General features: G+C 47.8%; 1 protein-coding gene across 3 annotated transcripts in view; it reads right to left on the minus strand.

The window, feature by feature from the left end:
- cyb5r4 (cytochrome b5 reductase 4) overlaps positions 1–14,994 on the minus strand; it is a 191,426-nt gene that overhangs the window by 59,255 nt on the left and 117,177 nt on the right. The window lies entirely within an intron of this gene.

Below are 14,994 nucleotides of genomic sequence, written 5' to 3' on the forward strand. Positions count from 1 at the left end.
CAGAGGGATTTGGATAGGTTAAGTGAATAGACTAGGGTCTGGCAGATGGAATACAATGTTGACAAATGTGAGGTTATCCATTTTGGTAGGAACAAAAGCAAAAGGGATTATTAATTAAATGATAAAATATTAAAACGTGCTGCTGTGCAGAGAGACCTGGGTGTGCTAGTGCACGAGTCGCAAAATGTTGGTTTACAGGTGCAACAGGTGATTAAGAAGGCAAATGGAGTTTTGTCCTTTATTGCTAGAGGGATGGAGTTTAAGACGAGGGAGGTTATGCTGCAATTGTATAAGGTGTTAGTGAGGCCACACCTGGAGTATTGTGTTCAGTTTTGGTCTCCTTACCTGAGAAAGGACGTACTGGCGCTGGAGGGTGTGCAGAGGAGATTCACTAGGTCAATCCCAGAGCTGAAGGGGTTGGATTACAAGGAGAGGTTGAGTAGAGACTGTACTCGTTGGAATTTAGAAGGATGCGGGGGGATCTTATAGAAACATATAAAATTATGAAGGGAATAGAAAGGATAGATGCGGGCAGGTTGTTTCCACTGGCGGGTGAAAGCAGAACTAGTGGGCATAGCCTCAAAATAAGGGGAAGTAGATTTAGGACTGAGTTTAGGAGGAACTTCTTCACCAAATGGGTTGTGAATCTATGGAATTCCTTGCCCAGTGAAGCAGTTGAGGCTCCTTCATTAAATGTTTTTAAGATAAAGATAGATAGTTTTTTGAAGAATAAAGGAATAAAGGGTTATGGTGTTTGGGCTGGAAAGTGGAGCTGAGTCCACAAAAGATCAGCCGTGATCTCATTGAATGGCGGAACAGGCTTGAGGGGCCAGGTGGCCTACTCCTGCTCCTCGTTCTCATGTTCTTATTGCTCACCTTCTGATCCCCCAAAGCCTTCCCACCACCTACAAGGCACAAGTCAGGGATGTGATGGAATACTCCCCACTTGCCTGGATCAGTGCAGCTCCAACAACACTGAAGAAGCTCAACAACATCCAGGACAAAGCAGTCTGCTTGATTATAGAATTTATCATAGAATTTACAATGCAGCAGGAGGCCATTCGTCCCATCGAGTCTGGACCGGCTCTTGGAAAGGGCACCCAACTTAAGCCCACACCTCCAGCCTATTCCCATAAACCAGTAACCCCACCTAATCCAAGGGCAATTTAGCATGGCCAATCCACCTAACCTGCACATCTTTGGACTGTGGGAGGAAACCGGAGCACCCGGAGGAAACCCACGCAGACACCGGGAGAACGGGCAGACTCCACACAGACAGTGACCCAAGCCGGGAATCGAACCTGGGTCCCTGGAGGTGTGAAGCAACTGTGCTAACCACTGTGCTACCGTGCCTCCCTTCACCTCCTTACAAACCCACGATTGCTACCATCTAATAATAACAATAACAATCTTTATTAGTGTTACAAGTAGGTTTACATTAATACTGCAATGCGGTTACAGTGAAAATTCCATAGTAACCACATTACAGCACCTGTTCGGGTACACAGAGGGAAAACTCAGAATGCTTAATTCACCCAACAGCCTGTCTTTCAGGACTTGTGGGGGGAAACCACAGCACCCGGAGGAAACCCACACAGATTCAGGGAGAACATGCAGACTCCGCACAGACAGTGACCCAAGCCGGGAATCAAACCGGAGTCCCTGGCACTGTTAAGCAACAGTGCTAACCACTGTGTTACCGTGTTGCACATAGACTCTAGGAGGACAAGGGCAGCAGAAAAATGGGAACCCACCACCTGGAAATTCCCCTCCAAACCACTGACCAACCTGATTTGGAAATATATTGGCATTCCTTCATTACATTATCGCTCGGTCAAAATCCTGGAACTCCCTCTCTAACAGCACTGTGAGTGTACCTACACCACAGGGACTGCAATGGTTCAAGAAGGCAGCTCACCATCACCATTTTAAGGACAATTAGAGATGAACAATAAATACTGGCTGAGCCAGCATGCCCACTTCCTGTAAATGAATTTTTAAAATCCATATCCTTGCTATTCTTCGGGTCAAGAGCTCTCTGCGAGCTCTCTCCCACAGATTCTCTTCCACAGATTCGCTTCCTACATCTCTATAAATCAGTTGACTCGTGTCCTTAATCCTTTCATTCCTAGGCTCACCGGAGTAGATTCTGAGCTACATTTTGTAAGGTAAGAGTTTTGTTTTGTGTTTTTTTTCTTGTCACACTTATTAGAGGGTAGCAAGCCAGACTCAGTGTCCTCGACCAGCAGGTAAGTGATTGGCTGGTGAGTGGTAAGTAGTTTTTCCTTTCATTTTTCTCTTGGCATTGGAGTTGTTGTTGTAAGTTAACTTAAGGATTTAGACACGGCAGGAGATCCCAGACCCGTGTCATTCTCCTCGTGTGCGATGTGGGAGTCCCTGGACACGTCCACTGTCCCTGGCTCCTTCACGTGCAAGAAGTGTGTCCAGCTGCAGCTCCTGTTAGACCGCTTGACGGCTCTGGAGCTGCGGGTGGACTCACTTTGGAGCATCCACGATGCTGAGGGAGTCATGGATTGCATGTTTAGCGAGTTGGTCACACTGCAGATAAAGAGTACTGAGGGAGATAAGAAATGGGTGACCACCAGACAGAGGAAGGGTAGGAAGGCAGGGCAGGTGTCCCCTGCGGTCATCTCCCTCCAAAATATGAATACCGTTTTGGATACTGTTGGGGGGAGATGGCTCACCAGGGAAAGGCAGCAGTAGCCAGGTTCATGGCTGGATGTGCTGCGCAGGAGAGCAGGAAAAAGAGTGGTAGAGCTATAGTGATATGGGATTCGATTCTTAGGGGAGTGGACAGGCATTATTTTATTGAAGTTTTCAGATTTAACAAATACAAATTAAACTACAACACAACTATGAAAATTGTTCAAATATGGTACAATTGTCATGTTAACACAAGAAATCAGATATAGAAAAATATACAACAAGAGCTACATCCAAACCTCCCCCCGTATCCCCCCGAACCCCACCCATAAACCCTACCTCCCCCCCCCAACTGCTGAAAGTAATTAACTCTTTGAAGTGAGGGAAATGGCTGCCACCTCAGGTAAAATCCCTCTGCTGATCCCCTGACGGTGTACTTGACCTTTTCCAGGTATAAGAAGTCCATAATGTCACCCAACTAGCACTAGGAGGAGTGGACGCTTTCCATCCCAGCAGAACTTGCCTTTGGGCGATCAGTGAGGCAAAGACGAACGCATCCGCCCTCACGTCGGTTCGCAGCCCCAGCGAGACCGACACCCTGAAAATGGCCACCAATGGACAAGACTCCATGTCAATGTTAAGAATAGCTGTTAAAGAAGGAGACCCAAACGCTCACCATCTTTGGACAAGACCAGAACATGTGCGTATGGTTGGCGGGTGCACGAAAACACCGCTCGCACCTGTCCTCCGCTCCATCAAAGAACCTGTTCATCCTTCTTTTGGTTAGGGGAGCTCTATGAACCATTTGAAAATGAAAATGAAATGAAAATCGCTTATTGTCACAAGTAAGGCTTCAAATGAAGTTACTGGGAACAGCCCCTAGTCGCCACATTCCGGCGCCTGTTCGGGGAGGCTGGTACGGAGATTGAACCGTGCTGCTGGCCTGCCTTGGTCTGCTTTCAAAGCTAGCGATTTAGCCCTGTGTTAAACCAGCCCCTGAGTTGGGTGGGGCTGAGCCGCGTGCAGGATGAGGTCAGATTTACCCTTCAAAGGGTCTCATTCCAAACATCGTCCCAACTCCTCCTCCCATTTCACTTTCACCCCATCAAGTGACATACATTCCAATGAGATGGTCTGCTCATAGATGTTTAAAATCCTCTCCCCCACCCACCCCAATTTATGCTAACCGTAAGATTTGCTCCAACAGGGAAGGCTGTGGTGCTAAGGAGAACATAGGGTAAACCTTGCGACTAAGTCGCACAATTGAAAATATCGAAATAGGTGTGACCCTGATAGTTGGAATTTCACCAAGAACTCCTCCCAACTGGCGAACCGTCCATCTACAAACAGGTCTCTAACACACTCTAGCCCCCTTCCCTTCACACGCCTTAAAAGTTGAATCCAAATCCGATGGTGGAAACCAACGGTTACCATTTATAGGAGCCAGTAATGACATGGCACTCAGCTTGTCATGCTGTCTGAGCTGCCTCCATATCTTCAAGGTGGAGATTACCAATGGGTTTGAGGTATATCTTGTTGGAGAGAGTGGGTGAGGTGCCGTTACTAGGGCCCAGAGGCTCAACCCATTACATGATTGCCTCCATCTTCCCCCACCTGGTGTCCGACTCTCTGTACCACCCCAACACTTTCTCCATGTTGGGCGCCCAGTAATACATGAAGAAATTGGGTATTGCGACACCACCCAATGGTTAATTAATTTGTTTACCCTGGCAAAGTTCACCCGAACAAAGAACGATTTAGCACGAAAAGTAGGAAGGCATTTGAACAGAAATTGAAACCTCGGCAGAACGTTAATTTTGATTATTTGAACTCTGCCCATCAGGGACATCAGAAGGCTACTTCATCTCTGCAGATCGAGTCTCACCCTATCTAACAAACTATGAAGCCTCTGACAACATGTCACTTGGATGCCCAGATACCGGAAGCTACACTTACGGAAGGTAAGTGGTCAATCTAATGTTGCTGTTTTTCAGTTAAAAGTGCAGTGCGTAACTTAGTGTCTGATTGGCTGAAGCTGCCCCCACCCTAATTGCTGAGAGGCAGTTGTCAGTCACCTGAAGCCGGCTTAGTGACACAAAGGTGTACATTGTATTCTTCTGTTTGAAGCTTAAGTAGTGTGAGTCACCCTGGTTAGCTGATTTCTGTATAAAAGACAGACAGAAAGCGCACTCAGTAAGCTTTGCGCAGGTGAAGGAGACACATCTTGAGTGAGGGAGACACATCCAGAATGGGAATTGGAACTTGGTAATTTGATGCAGTGAGGTAATTCGGTGCAGAGTGGGAGAAGGTGCTTTTTCCCTATCATTTTGTTCTCTTTCTTCTGGCTTGTAACTGTTAATCTGCAGGGAGAGACCAGAGAGCATCCTGGGAAGGTAAGTGATTTTTATTTTATTTTTATTACCTTTTCAAATTGTGTGTGGGGAGAAAACTGTAAGTGACATCACGTAAAGCTGTGACCTGATTGGCTGGTTGGGAATCTAAAAAATAATATTGCAAAAAATAAATCTAATTGATTAACTAGATAGTGGAGTAACTAAACCTGAGGGCAGAGATCGGTATTTAGCATTTAATTTTACAGCAGAAATGATCTAGCATCAGGGCCATATAGTTAATTGTAACTCAATCTACCAATAATTCAAGTGTTTATTTTAAATTAATTAATTAGTGCTTAAATGTCACTTAGCGGGGAGCAGTGCTCCAACTGTGAAATGTGGCAGATCTGTGACGCTTCCAGCGTTCTGGTTGACTACATCTGCAGTAAGTGTAACCAATGGCAGCTCCTCACAGACCGCGTGGTTCGGTTGGAGCAGCAATTGGATGCACTTAGGAGCATACAGGTGGCAGAAAGCATCATAGATAGGAGTTATAGAGATGTGGTCATACCCAAGGTGCAGGCAGAGAGATGGGTGACCACCAGAAGGGGCAGGCAGTCAGTGTAGGAATACCCTGTGGTTGTCCCCCTCTCGAACAGGTATACCACTTTGGATACTGTTGGGGGGAATAGCCTATCAGGGGAAAACAGCAGCAGCCAGAGCAGTGGCACCACGGCTGGCTCTGATGTTCAGCAGGGAGGGTCAAAGCGCAGAAGAGCAATAGTCACAGGGGACTCTATAGTCAGGGGCACAGATAGGCGCTTCTGTGGATGTGAAAGAGACTCCAGGATGATATGTTTCCTCCCTGGTGCCAGGGAGCGGGCATCCTGAAGGGTGTGGGCAAACAGGCAGAGGTCATTGTACATATTGGTACTAACGACATAGGCAGGAAGGGGCATGAGGTCTTGCAGCAGGAGTTCAGGGAGCTAGGCAGAAAGTTAAAAGACAGGCCCTCTAGGGTTGTAATCTCGGGATTACTCCCTGTGCCACGTGCCAGTGAGACCAGAAACAGGAAGATAGAGCAGCTAAACATGTGGCGAAACAGCTGGTGTAGGAGGGAGGGTTTCCGTTATCTGGACCACTGGGAGCTCTTCCGGGCCAGGTATGACCTGTATAAGGACGGGTTGCATCTAAACTGGAGAGGCATAAATATCCTGGCCATGAGGTTTGCTAGTGTCACATGGGAGGGTTTAAACTAGCATGGCAGGGGGGTGATACTGGAGCAATAGGTCAGAAGGTGAGAGCATTGAAGGAGAACTAGGGAATAGGGCCAGTATGGCTCTGAGGAAGAGCAGACAGGGAGATGTTGCTGAAAACAGTGGGACTGATGGCCTGAAGTGCATATGTTTTAATGCAAGAAGTATAACAGGTAAGGCAGATGAACTTAGAGCTTGGATTAGTACTTGGAACTATGATGTTGTTGCCATTACAGAGACCTGGTTGATGGAAGGACAGGATTGGCAGCTAAACGTTCCAGGATTTAGATGTTTCAGGTGGGATAGAGGGGGATGTAAAAGGGGTGGAGGAGTTGCGCTACTGGTTCGGGAGAATATCACAGCTGCACTGCGGGAGGACACCTCAGAGGGCAGCGAGGCTATATGGGTAGTGATCAGGAATAAGAAGGGTGCAATCACAATGTTGGGGGTTTACTACAGGCCACCCAACAGCCAGCGTGAGACAGAGGAGCAGATAGGTAGACAGATTTTGGAAAGGAGTAAAAGCAACAGGGTTGTTGTGATGGGAAACTTTAACTTCCCCAATATTGACTGGGACTCACTTAGTGCTAGGGGCTTGGACGGGGCAGAGTTTGTAAGGAGCATCCAGGAGGGTTTCTTAAAACAATCTGTAGATAGTCCAACTAGGGAAGGGGCTATACAGGACCTGGTATTGGTGAATGAGCCCGGTCAGGTGGTAGAAGTTTCAGTCGGGGAGCATTTCGGGAACAGTGACCACAATTCAGTAAGTTTTAAAGTGCTGGTGGACAAGGATAAGACTAGTCCTAGGGTGAATGGGCTACATTTGGATTTGGATTTGTTTATTGTCACGTGTACCGAGGTACAGTGAAAAGCATTTTTCTGCGAGCAGCTCAACAGATCATAAAGTACATGGGAAGAAAAGGGAATAAAAGAAAATACATAATAGGGCAACACAACATATACAATGTAACTCCATAAGCACCGGCATCAGATGAAGCAAACAGGGTGTAGTGTTAATGAGGTCAGTTCATAAGAGGGTAATTTAGGAGCCTGGTAACAGCGGGAACGAAGCTGTTTTTGAGTCTGTTCGTGCGTGTTCTCAGACTTCTGTATCTCCTGCCCGATGAAAGAAGTTGGAAGAATGAGTAAGCCGGGTGGGAGGGATCTTTGATTATACTGCCCGCTTTCCCCAGGCAGCGGGAGGTGTAGATGGAGTCAATGGATGGGAGGCAGGTTCGTGTGATGGACTGGGCTGTGTTCACGACTCTCTGAAGTTTCTTGCGGTCCTGGGCCGAGCAGTTGCCGTACCAGGCTGTGATGTTGCCCGATAGGATGCTTCCTATGGTGCATCTGTAAAAGTTGTTAAGGGTTAATGTGGACGTGACAAATTTCCTTAGTTTCCTGAGGAAGTATAGGTGCTGTTGTGCTTTCTTGGTGGTAGCGTCGACGTGGGTGGACCAGGACATATTTTTGGAGATGTGCACCCCTAGGAATTTGAAACTGCTAACCATCTCCACCTCGGCCCGGTTGATTCTGACAGGGGTGTGTGCAGTACTTTGCTTCCTGAAGTCAATTACCAGCTCTTTAGTTTTGCTGGCATTGAGGGAGAGATTGTTGTCGCTACATCACTCCACTAGGTTCTCTATCTCCCTCCTGTATTCTGACTCATCGTTATTCGAGATCCGGCCCACCATGGTCATATCGTCAGCAAACTTGTAGATGGAGTTGGAACCAAATGTTGCCACACAGTCGTTTGTGTACAGGGAGAAGAGTAGGGGGCTAAGTACGCAGCCTTGTTCATTCTTACTGATTGTGGTCTGTTGGCCAGAAAATCGAGGATCCAGTTGCAGAGTGGGGAGTCAAGTCCTAGGTTTTGCAGATTTGATATGAGCTTGGCTGGGATTATGGTATTGAAGGCGGAGCTGTAGTCAATAAATAGGAGTCTGATGTAGGAGTCCTTGTTGTCGAGATGCTCCAGGGACGAGTGTTGGGCCAGGGAAATGGCGTCTGCTGTGGACCGGTTGCGACGGTATGCGAATTGCAGTGGATCAAGGTGTTCTGGGAGTATGGAGGTGATGCGCTTCATGATCAACCTGTCGAAGCACTTCATTACGACTGAAGTCAGGGCCACTGGTCGGTAGTCATTGAGGCACGTTGCCTGTTTCTTCTTTGGCAACGGTATAATGGTGGTCTTCTTGATCAGGTGGGGACCTCGGAGTGGAGTAGGGACAGGTTAAAGATGTCCGCGAATTCCTCTGCCAGCTGGTCCGCGCAGGCTCTGAGTGCACGACCAGGGTTCCCGTCCGGGCCCGTCGCCTTCCTAGGGTTCACTTTCAGGAAGGCCAATCTGACTTCGGAAGCTGTGATGGTGGGTATGGGTGAATTATGGGATGCTGGGGCACTCGACAGCGGATTGTTGGTTACCTGCTCGAACCGAGCATAGAATGCATTGAGTTAATTGGGGAGGGGTGCACAGCTGCCAGATACTGTTCGGCTTCGCTTTGTAGCCCGTTATGTTGTTTAGTCCTTGCCACAACCACCGAGAGTCTGTCTGTGACTCTAGCTTGGTTTGAAATTCTCTCTTGGCATTTCGGATGGCTTTGCGGAGGTCGTACCTGGATTTCTTGTATAGGTCAGGGTCGTCTGTCTTGAACGCCTCAGATCTGTCCTTCAGTAGGGAGTCAATCTCGCAATTGAGCCATGGTTTCCGGTTGGGGAACGTAAGTTCTGCTTTCTTTGGCACGCAGTCGTCCACACATTTGCTGATGAAGTCTGTGACGGTGGTGGCGTACTCATTTAAGTTGGTCGCTGAGTTCTTAAATATGGACCAGTCCACTGTCTCTAAGCAGTCACGTAAGAGCTCTTCTGTCTCCTCGGACCAGCACTGCACAACCTTCTTAGCTGGATTCTCCCACTTGAGTTTCTGCTTGTATGCCGGGAGAAGGAGCACCGTCTTATGGTCTGATTTCCCAAAGTGCGGTCGGAGGATGGAACGGTAGGCGCCCTTGATTTTTGAGTAGCAGTGGTCAAGAGTGTTGTTGCCTCTGGTGGGACAGGAGATGTGCTGGTGGAATTTTGGCAGTACACTTTTGAGGTTGGCCTTGTTGAACTCTCCGGCCACGATGAACAAGGCCTCCAGGTGTTCTCTTTTGTAGTTGTTTATAACTGTGTATAGTTCGTCCAGCGTCTTCCTCACTTCTGCCTGGGGTGGGATGTAGACCGCTGTGATAATGGCTGAAGTGAACTCACGTGGAAGATAATATGGGCGGCACTTCACGGTCAGGTATTCCAGGTCTGGGGAGCAGTAGGTCGTCAGGGTCGCCATATCCAAGCACCAGGAGGAGTTGATGAGGAGGCAAACCCCTCCACCCTTCGCTTTGCCTGATGATGCCGTGCGGTCCGCCCAGTGAATTGAGAAGCCTTCAGGTTGTATGGCACAGTCCGGTGAGGCGGGGGTGAGCCATGTCTCTGTGAAACAGAGCATACAGCAGTCTCTTACTTCCCTCTGAGAGGTAAGTCTGGCGTTAAGTTCATCCAGCTTGTTTTCGATCGCTTGGACGTTTGCCAGGAGTATGCTGGGGAGAGGGGTCTTGAAACCGCGTTGCTTCAGTCTAACCTGCAGACCGCCGCTTCCTCGGACGGCGGCTGCTGCTGGATGATCCTGGGATCCGATGGTAAATGTCAGCTCTTGTGGAAGGTAGGTGGTTGACTTTTACAAAACATTCTCAGACCAGCTAGTACCAGTTGTGTTAGATATGTTCAACGACACTTTAAGTTGAGCTTACCTGCCTGGTACGTTTACACAGGCCTCCATTTTCCTTATTGAGAAAGATGGCCCCATGGAGTGTGGTTCTTAGGGGCGCATTTCGGTGCTGAATTGGATGCCAAGGTACTGGCTAAGGTGCTGGCTTTGCGGTTACGGCCATGTGTCCCAGATATAGTGGTAGAAGACCAGATGGAATTTATAAAGGAGAGGCAGCTGGCTCTAATATTCTTTATTAATTGTTCACACAACGACTGGACTTTTCCTCCCTGATTTACATATTCTTCCTCACAGTGTGCCAAATTGAAAACATACACCATTAAAAACCGGTGTTCCAAGTCACCCTTATACTCCCTTATACTTTGGGATACTCTCGCATTTCACATCGGCGGGGTTCTTTCCAGTAGTGAGTAATTATGATCTGGAATGCACTAATAATAATAATCTTTATTAGTGTCACAAGTAGGCTTACGTTAACACTGCAATGAAGTGACTGTAAAAAATCCCCAGTTGAGTGGGTGGCAGAAAGGAAATGGATAAACACCTGGAGGGGAAACAAAAAAGCAGGACAATTTGGAAATGGGGCTGATGAAATTGCTCTGGCAGAGATTATAATAATCTGTCTTAGTGTCACAAGTAGCCTTACATTAACATTGCAACGTTTAGCTCAGTGGTTTGTGATGCAGAACAAGGCCAGCAGCGGGGGTTCAATTACCGTACCAGCTGAGAATTCTGAATTCTCCCTTTGTGTACCCGAACAGACGTCGGAATGTGGCGACTGGGGGCTTTTCACAGTAACTTCATTGCAGTGTTAATGTAAGCCTACTTGTGACAATAAAGGTTATTTATGTATTTAATGAAGTCAATGTGAAAAGCCCCTAGTCGCCACATTCCGGCGTCTGTTCGGGTACACAGAGGGAGAATTCAGAATTCTCAGCTGGTACGGGAATTGAACCCGTGCTGCTGGCCTTGTTCTGCATCACAAACCAGTGGTCTAGCTAAACCAGCCCCGATGCAGTGTTGATGTAAGGCTACTTGTGACACTGTGTTCGGGTACGCAGAGGGAAAATTCAGAATGCCCAATCATCTAACCTTTGGACTGTGGGAGGAAACCGGAGCACCCGGAGGAAACCCACGCAGATACGGGAAGAACGGGCAGACTCTGAACAGAGAGTGACCCAAGCCGGGAATTGAACGCGGGTCCCTGGCGCTGTGGTGCTATGAAGCAAAAGTGCTAACCACTGTCCGCAGGAGCCAGCATGGACATGAACGGCTCAGTGACTTTCTTCTGTGCCTTAATTATTCCATGATACTGTGAAGTCAGCCTCAAAACTAATTTTGAAAGTAAACCCCTTAACACCTGGCAAGTCAGACAGTGCATGGGTGGAAAAGTCGTCAGAGGGTTAATTTTTGTGCACAATTGGAGTACATCTTTTTTAAAAAAAGTTTATTTCTACTCAGAATAGGATGTAATGGCATAATGAATTTGAAAGCATTCTAAACTCTAGCACTGATTGTTTGGATACAAGTTATATGAAAATCTCCACTAAATGCAAGCTCTCTCATTTATTAGTGCTTAATGAGTAGAGCGGAACTCCAACGTCAGAAAATAACCTGTCCTTGAAAAATACATATAAAGCTCAAAGGAATACAAATGTTAACAGAATTTGATGGAAAATATATAAATAGGAAGTAATGAGAACAATTTAATTCAGGCAATAGTTGTTGCATTCTCTGCTTGGACTGGGCTGTGATAAACAACACTTCAGTGACAGGAAGGCCATACTGCTTTAAAAGATCATCCTGTATTTACTGTTGAATCCAGATAAAAGAGTCAGGTTTCATGTTGCAGGTACTGAGCTAAAAATTGGCCTGGGTTTTGCAGTTACACTGGTGGAAATGTTAGCGTTCTCCATCATTACAGCAATGAAACTGGCAGCAATAAATGGAATCGCCACATAGAACCATAGAATCCAGATCCATAGAATCCCGATCATGCTGAAAGGAGGCCATTTGGCCCATCAATTCTACACCAACTCTCTGAAAGAGACCCTAACTAGGTCCACACCCCCAGCCTATCCTTGTAACTCCACGGGCTGGATTCTCCGTTCTGGAGACTACGTTTGCACACCGGCGTGAAAACGGTGGCGTTTTACGCCAGGAAAACTGGCACAAAACGGCCACCGACTCCCAGTTCCAGGGGGGCTAGCAGGAAGGCAGCGTAGAGCTTCCAGCCATGGCCTGGAGAATTGCCGGGTCCGTGGCCACACATGCGCGGGGCGGCCTATAGCGGCCGTGCCGTGCATCATGATAGATGCCGCTTGCGGACCTGGCCTGCAAAATAGTCCTCTCCTTTGGCCGGCTCGCACGCTCCGGACCGTCCCACCAGAGTGCCCCCAGCCCGAATATTTTCCCCCCTGCCCGCAGATCGGCCCTCCCCCGACTGTCGCGGCACTGGACTGAGTCCGCAGCCGCCACGCTGAGTTCCCGATGGCTGAGACCATGAGAGACCAACGCCGTCAGTTACTCGACCGGTTGGAGATGGAACATCACGGTGCGGGCCTCAGCCAACGTTCGGAGACAGTTTATATGGCACGCGGCGTACTCCTAGAGTACGACACTTTTCAGGGGGCAGAGCAATTTCGGCATCGGAGAATCCAGCCCCACATCTTTGGATATTAGGGGCAATTTAGCAGGGCCAATCCACCTAACCTGCACACCTTTGGACTGTGGGAGGGAAGTGCAGTACCTGGTGGAAACCCACACAGACACGGGAGGAATGTGCAAACTCCACACAGACAGTTATCCGAGGGAGGAATTGAACCCGGGTCCCTAACCCTGAGGCAGTTAAAGGTAGAAATAACAACATAATTCATAAGAAATAAAGAGCAGGAATAGGTCATTTGACCCATCAAGCTTGCTCTGTCATTCAGTTAAGATCATGGATGATCTGATTGTTGCTTCAAGTCCAGCCCCCACCTCACCTCCATAACCCTAAACTGTCTTATACATCAAAAATCTAAGGCTCAGTCTCAGCTGTTCTCTGGGGAAGCGAGTTCCAAAGATTAACAGTCCTCTGAAAGAAGAAATTGCTTCTCACTCCCGTCTCATGTGGGAGGTGTTTCATTCTGAATCTACACCCTCGTTCTATGTTTTCCCTCTCGACCCTGTTAGGTCCTCGCATAAATTTCAATAAGGTCACCTCTCATTCTTCTAAACGCCAATGACTCTCAGCCCAATCTGCTCAAGCTTTTCACTGAATCCCTAAAGTGCAGAAGGAGGCCATTCATCTCATCGAGTCTGCACCGACCTTCCGAAAGAGTACCCTACCTACGCCCACTCCCCTGCCCTATACCTGTAACCCCACCAAACCTGCACACCTTTTGGACACAAGTAGACTTACATTAACACTGCAATGAAATTACTGTGAAAACCCCATAGTCATCACATTCCGGCACCTGTTCGGGTACAGGAGGAAGAATTCAGAATGTCCAAATTACCAAACAGCACGTCTTTCGGGACTTGTGGGAGGAAACCGGAGCACCGGGTGGAAACCCACGCAGACACAGGGAGAATGTGCAGACTATAGTTCTATAGTTTGCAGATGACTACAGTGTCATTACCCACTCTGCATCTAGTTTGCAAACCACTCCTGATTTCTTCAGTTCTGCATGCAAGAAACTTGGCCTATCCTTGAATGTTGCCAAAGCACAACTCCCATCAGCCCACAACTGGTCAGCCAAATATTGCACTTCCCACATGTGTTGAAGGAAAGACTCTGGAATATGTTAAACACGTCCCATGGCTGCCACCTCTTTCAAAAGGCAATCATTGAAACACCATTGGATCAGCTGAGCGAGCTCTGCCTTCTACAAATTAATAATAAGAATCTGTATTAGTGTCTCAAGTAGGCTTAAATTAAGGCTGCAATGAAGTTACTGTGAAAATCCCCTCGTCGCCACACTCCGATGCCAATTTGGGTACACAGAGGGCGAATTCAGAATATCCAATTCACCTAAAAGCATGTCTTTCGGGACCTGTGGGAGGAAACTGGAGCACCCGGAGGAAACCCACACAGACACGGGGGAAACTTCCAGACTCCGCACAGACAGTGACCCAAGTCGGGAATTGAACCTGGAACCATGGAGCTGTGAAGCAACAGTGCTAACCACTATGCCATCATGCTGCCCATTTACAGTACAGGAGGCCGCCTTTCGGCCCATTAAGTCTGCACCAGCCCTTGGAAAGAGCACCCGACTTAAGCCCACGCCTCCCCATAACCCAGTAACCCCACTTAACCTTCGGACACTGAGGGGTAATTTGGCATAGCCAACCACCTGACCTGCACATCTTTGGACTGTGGGAGGAAACCGGAGCACCCGGAGGAAACCCACGCAGACACGGGGAGAACGTGCAGACTCCGCACGGACAGTGACCCAAGCCGGAATTGAACCTGGGACCCTGGAGCTGTGAAGCAACAGTGCTAACCACTGTGTACCGCCCCAATGAGAACTTTCCATTTTATTCTATAATATTGCTGTTGAACCCCTCAAAAATATTATGCCTTGTTAGTAAGACGATAAGGAACAGGAACAGGAGTAGGCCGTTCGGCACCTCGTATCTGCTCCACCATTCAATAGGATCAGGGCTAATTCAACATTCCTCATGTCCACTTTCCTACCTTTTCCCCACAACTCTTAATACTGATCAAGAATCTGTCCATCACAACCTTAAGTCTCTGCCCACAGAGTTTTCTGCAGCAAGGAGTTCCAAAAACTCACAACCCTCAGAAAAAATTCCTCCTCTTCTCAGTATTAACTGGGCACCCCTGTATTCTGAGACTATGCCCGATGGTCCTCGACTCTTTCATGACGGTAAACCTCAGCATTTACCCTGTCAAGCCCCTTAAGAATCTTGTATGTTTGAATGAGATCACCTCTTATCCTAACCTGTTTAATTGTTCACAAGACAATTTTGC

The sequence above is a fragment of the Scyliorhinus torazame genome, chromosome 4, assembly GCF_047496885.1.
Source record: "Scyliorhinus torazame isolate Kashiwa2021f chromosome 4, sScyTor2.1, whole genome shotgun sequence".
Classification (NCBI taxonomy): domain Eukaryota; kingdom Metazoa; phylum Chordata; class Chondrichthyes; order Carcharhiniformes; family Scyliorhinidae; genus Scyliorhinus; species Scyliorhinus torazame.